The sequence below is a fragment of the Centroberyx affinis genome, unplaced genomic scaffold (assembly GCF_046629955.1).
Source record: "Centroberyx affinis isolate AG114_WGS23_722 - 3 ecotype Tasmania unplaced genomic scaffold, CSIRO-AGI_Caff_v1 ptg004123l_1, whole genome shotgun sequence".
Taxonomy (NCBI): Eukaryota; Metazoa; Chordata; class Actinopteri; order Beryciformes; family Berycidae; genus Centroberyx; species Centroberyx affinis.
The window spans coordinates 132979-138978 of record NW_027281897.1 but is presented as its reverse complement, the minus strand read 5'-3'; the positions used below and the strand labels follow the sequence as shown (position 1 = coordinate 138978).

At 42.3% G+C, this 6000-nt stretch overlaps 1 protein-coding gene across 1 annotated transcript in view; it reads left to right on the top strand.

Annotated features, from left to right (window-relative positions):
• Positions 1–793: 793 nt before the first annotated feature.
• LOC139663803 (supervillin-like) overlaps positions 794–6000 on the top strand; it is a 55683-nt gene continuing 50476 nt past the window's right edge. Inside the window, exon 1 of the mRNA XM_071542547.1 lies at positions 794–1163. The gene's annotated coding sequence lies outside the window, so the exon portion shown is untranslated. The remainder of the gene's footprint in view (positions 1164–6000) is intronic.

Genomic DNA, 6000 nt, shown 5'->3' with positions numbered 1-6000 from the left:
TGGTTACATAGACAACTTTAATGTGGGTGTGCAGTTTATGATTTAGGAACTGAATATTTGAATTTACACTAAAAGCCACTACAAACCAAGTGTTTGTGTATGTGTGAGACAGAGGGCGAGAGAGAGAGAGAGAGAGAGAGAGAGAGAGAGAGAGAGAGAGAGTTGGGGGGTGGGGGTTAGCATACACTGAAACATAAAAGTGACTATGTCCACTGTCACCAGGCCTACGCTGTCTCTCACACCTCTCTGTAAGTGAGAACATTTCTTCAGTTTTAATGTTGGCCTTATGCTGCCTTCAAGTGCTGTCGGAATTTCGCTGGTACTGCTTGGTCGCACTTGAAGGCGAGAAAACAGGAATTTCCCATGGAAGTGTTATTTCTTATGATACCTGATTTGCTAGGTGTGAAATTTAAGGGGCGGAGAGCATAGAAGCCGTGTCTACAGTCAAAATGTAGCCTATGTATTTTTTTGTCATTATCAGTTACAGGCCTGATGCCCCTTTCCTCATCTTCATTCCGCAGCTGCAACACTAAAGTAGCTCTGTGCCGCCTGGTTTATTATTCAAATAAGCCAACAGCTACCGACACTGTTGCATGGTTTATTTTGTTATCCCCGCACTTAAATGCACCAAAAAGTCGTGCTTACAACTTGGTACTCAAAAGTAGGCGCTTACGGGAAGCACGTGAAGGCAGCACTAACGCTTCCCATTTTCAGCTCGGGCCAATCAGCAGCAAGAAGGCATTTCAAGTTTTGAAGCGAGTGAGACCCAGCAGCACTGCCGCTTGTGAACCCTGTCAGGACAGGAGAGAGTGGTGCAGCTCCGAGACACCGGGTTTCCTCTGAACCTCCCACGACCTCAACGATAGGTTTAGGAAAGCCAAACTGTTATCGAAGAAGAAAGGCGTCGTTTTATTTCTATTTCCTCTTGTTTGATCTGTCGTCGAGGACTCTGCTCCTCGTCGTTGTGGACGACTCCTAACGACGTCCGTAACTAGCATTCTCGTGAACCTAGCTAAAAACAACTGTGTGCTTTTTGAAATAACTTTTAAAGCTGCGTGAACAGATCTGCGAAAAAAATAACCATCCGCCTGAAAAGGTTCCTATAATATTGCTTTGGGGAATGTTGTTTCCTGACTTGTTTGCAGAACTTCAAAACATTGCAGGTATGTTGACATAAAATGGCAAGTGATGTATACAATGCGTCTGTATCATGTGTGTATTGCTGCGGTGTAACAAACTAGTAACAAACTGATGCTATCAGTCCCATTGAGTGAGATATTAGAACAAGTGTTTCCTTAGAATTGAATGTATTTGACAGAGCTGTTTTAGAAAATCCCCATCAATAACAATGATGTTTTGTGACACATACAGTACTGTAACAGACAAGGATGTGCTCAGTGCGTATGTCGAAACGCTGTTACACATACTCCTGTTGTCATTGCATTAGTCAGTGCAGTTTCCTTCCTTCAACATTAGCCTAGTTCTCAGGGTAACATTACTACAGAATAATTACAGGAGACATAGATGTTGCACAATTCTGATATCATCGTATATTCCTAAGAACAGTAGAACAGTACTCTACAAGCTGCAACTATTTTATTGAGGCGGATGTCTTTGTGCAAGTTTCGGTCCATCCCATCTAGTTTAGCCTAAGCCCATTTACAGAACATTGTATATTCTTTCATACAGTACCTATCCTGCACCATTTTGTTAAGGCAGGTCTCTTTTGTGGGAGTCTCAGTGCGTCCTATCAAGTGACAGCCCTTCCAAGCCAGCTGGTGTGCCAACTCCAATGAACATGCCTGCCATTCACATAGTCTGCTTGAATGGAGGGACCATACCACACTGAATGAGCTCCAAGTCATACCAGCTAGCTTGATCCTTTAACCCACTGTCTTTGGACTTGGCTCACTGCCCAGAAATGTAGTGGTTGAGGGAGACTATAGTTGACAAGAGCTGGCCTCCCCTCTCCTCTCCCTCCAAGTGAGACCGAGCCCCTGAGTAGTCCCTCTGCAAACAATGACAGAGAGGAGTGAGCATTTGGGGAAGTGTTCTGCAAAACACCTGTGAAAACAAAGGGATAAGAAAGTGAGAGAAAGCCAAAGCCCAAAACGACATATGCTGAAATGGTTTCAGGACTGACTGTGTCACTCACTGTACACTCTGGGTCAGTCATTTTGTTTTTTTCCATTTCTGCTGGAGTGAAAAGGGTCAGAGTATAACAACAGACTAGATTATGTGAGTTAGCATGAGATAGTTTGGAATCAAAGTCATGTTTTTCTGTGTCAAACTGGCATGGAAGCCTTATGCAAATACATGCAAACCGCTGGGATGACAAGAGCACAGGGAGATGTATGAGGTCTGTTTGATCCCTGTGTTTAAATATGGTGGGTGTGTGTATTTTATAAAAGTGTGCAAATTCTTTGCGAGGTATAGCCTATGTGTGTCCAGCGTGATATGGATCTGCATTGCTTTCAGCAGTCATTTTTTTATGCAACTGGGATTAGCTCTAATCACTAGTCACCACCTGGCTGTATAAATACATGTTTTTGTCCAAAATTGTATATATTTTAGTGAAAATTCATCACTTGAAATTTGTCATACATCTCTAAAAATACAAGATCCAGTCTGTAAAAGTGGTATCATTTAGTCAACCAGGGAGGAATCAGTTGCCTACTATCCTTCAAAAAGTACTATAATTTTTTTTAATTTTGTGCTATCAATCATTTTGTAAGAGTAGCTGTTACTTTTCTTCGAATGGTGGATATCACAGTTTGGAATGAAACTCATGATGTGCAGCTTCACTTCAGAAGGTTCTGTTATTTGAGGTTTGCCAGACTGTAATTTTCCCATAGTAAAGCATCTCTGACAGCGGCTTGTGTCACAACGGGCTTCCCATGATCTTCCTCAACCATCAGCTGGTGTCAAGCAAGATAGGAGAAGAATGCTGAAAGATGCCGTGATAGGGCACACTGTTTGTCTATCACATTTTTTTGGGACAACATGCATTTGTGTCACATAACAGATAACAAAGCATGTTTCTTCAATACAGTATGTGTTGCCGTTAACATTGTTGTGTTGGAAAGTAACACAAAAGATGACTTTGTTGGACAAATCCCTGTCTCCACTGAGCAAACGCTAACCTGTGCAGGGCAGCTCGAACAGAACGTGTCCAAACAGGGAGTGGCTGTTAAGTTTTTTTTTGTTTTTTTTCTCTTTCACACACATAATTCTGCTGCTCTTTACCTGCCTTTTCTTTGGACCATGTAAAGATCCCAAACAAAGAGACAGAGGGTCCATTGTTGTTGGGTAGTTAAGCGAGTGTTATGAGGTAGTGGTAAGTGTTATCATTCACCTGAACGCCTCATGTCAGTCTAGGGGCGGTGTTGGGTTGCCCCTGCAGGGATCTTGTTACTCAACTCTGTGGAGAGAGGGCTTTTGCAGGGAGGAGGGGCGTGCTGTGGATGAGGGCTCCTGCTGTAGAGACTTGTCCTATATGGGGCATGGTTTACTGCATCGGAGCGGATGGGGTGGTAACATTTGCATCTGTATGTTAGTCATTTTGCTGATGCTTTTATCCAGAGTGGCTTACAGTGTGTGCAACAGTAGATCAAGCTTCAATTCCTGCATCGCCAGCATTACAAGCAAACAATAGTAAAGAGTGCAAGGGTCAGAGGCACAGTGCTTTGACAATAGATGTACAAATATCTCAGTGTCTCTAGAATGATAGAGAAGTGCTAGTTTAAGAGCTAAGCCAGAAAATCAGAATGATTTTTTATGCTTTTTAATAAAGCGTGCCAAAATACTGTCTCAGTTGAGTTAAAGTGAGAACGGATTTACTTGACCCTCACCAACAACGGAGAGCATTGCATTTTGTTGTTTGGCAGCTGTGTGTTTGAGCTGATTTTTGGCTGCCATGGGAGGACTTCCCCTCTCACTTGGAGGCCTCTCATAAGGCCTTCGTTCTGTTGCCTCACCTTTGTTTGCACCGATTCAGTTTATTTAAACTCATATTTAATCGGTCAGTGTTGCCGTTTTGCCAGCATGCTGCGATAAAGGTGAGGATTTTGTTAAGTGCACTGAGTTAATCTACCTCACACGAAGTGTTGCTCAGCTGAATAGTAAATGAGGGGATATAAAAACTCCCTCTTGTTAAATTAGGATCGTAATTTAGATTTATATGTGTAATTAAGGTTTTTAACAAGCCGCTGAGAGGAAAAGGCCTGAAATAACTGTGTACCCGGAATGGATACCCTCTGTTTAGCTCAAAATTAGCCATGAACCACTTTTATGTTTATTTTGGATCAGCAGTGTGCAACTTTGAAGAAAGTTTTTGCCTGGGTCAGCATGGATCTTTCCAAATCAAGTCAAGCTTTTGTCAGTTTTCAATGAAGCTTCTCTTATTTTACCTGCACCTGCATCTGATTGAAATATGTTCACTCTGGGTTCTTTGGCAAAATGTTTACATTTTTGGCCTCCAGTGTATTTGTGATCATATTAAGAAGACTTAAGAATCAGTTGAAAGTACATAAAAGATTCACATAAAAAAGAAACTGTGAGTGCAGACCTGTAATGAAGTTTATGCACGGAGTAAAGCAGCATTTACAGAATGATATCTATTACTGTAGTTATTGGCCAGCAAGAGATAATTTTTCAGTCTCTAGCTTCACCTGTCAGTGTTACTTAAGAAACTTGCTCCAAATGGGCTGCAAATTTGGCTGCAAAAAGTTAGGCTAAAAAAATCCACCCACTCACCCCCCTCATCCCTCCTCTCTCTTGATCTGACCCATCCTCTCTCCTCAGCACTCAGCAGGGTCCGATGTCGGCCGCCTCGCCAAGCGGTTGTACAGTACAAATATTTAGATTAAGCAGAAGGGATGTGACAACGTGAGCAATAGGAACTCCCCAGGGAAGAGTGCTAGGGGTTACCCGGAGGCTAATCTCCACTAAGACATATTTATAAACCCAGCTAGCAGTTAGAGTGGCTGGTTTCCAGCGTTGACTCTTAAGATGATAACTGTATTTGGTCAGCAACTGTACAGCCAAGGCCCATACAGATGACGTCTTTAACAAGTACAATATTCGCATAGCATACAACATATGGTTATACTTCTGACTTTCATTTGAGGTGCGCGCACATAATAGTTTCCATGCGAGGGGACAGCACGAGACCTTTCTCCTCACTACATTTCACTTTGTTTTAGCGCTGTGCCAGAGCAGGAGAAGTCTGCCTGACGCCATCGTCAAGTGAAATTAAAGGCAGAGAAAAAAAATCCCAGAGAGCTTTTGTAGTTCTTAAACCAATCACAATCCAGGGTTGTGTTCAAAACTAGCGAGTTGATGGGCAACATCTTGTGAGTATGTCAGCTAGGGTTTTATTGTCTTTGCACACATGTGAGTCACAGAAGGCAGTTGGTCGAGATACAAGGACCAAGAAGGAGACAATCAGAGTTGGCTGCCTGCCAGAAATAGCTGTCCCTCCATGAAACATCCATTGAATGAGACTAGCACAAACAAATAACAGGTCTTGGTTGTGACCATATGTAGGGATATTGTTAAAGCCTTATGTTTGGACAAAACAGCAATAGTAGGATGTCAGGGTTGCCTTGCATTGATCCTCATTTGACAAATACTCACAGTGTATCCAAATGTTACAATGCTGCTCCCATTAAGCTCATTCCCACAATTGTCTTGCCAGTAAAGGAAATTGGGTGTACAGTAGACTTGTGTTCTGCAACTGTCATTAGGTTTCTGCTGCTTGCTATAGCTCCAAAAAGTAAACTTCACAGGAATTAAGAAAGTATTCTCGTTTTCAGATGACAACCGTGTGTTTTCGGAACTCAATTCACAAGAGAACCTGAAAAACCAATAAGGGAAGTTGAAATATCATCAACCACAAACACGTCATTCTTGGCAAGCTTTACATAATGAACATCCACACCTGACGCAGACCTAGTGGCCATGCAAATTAGTTTTTCCATTCAGGAAATGTCACCTAAA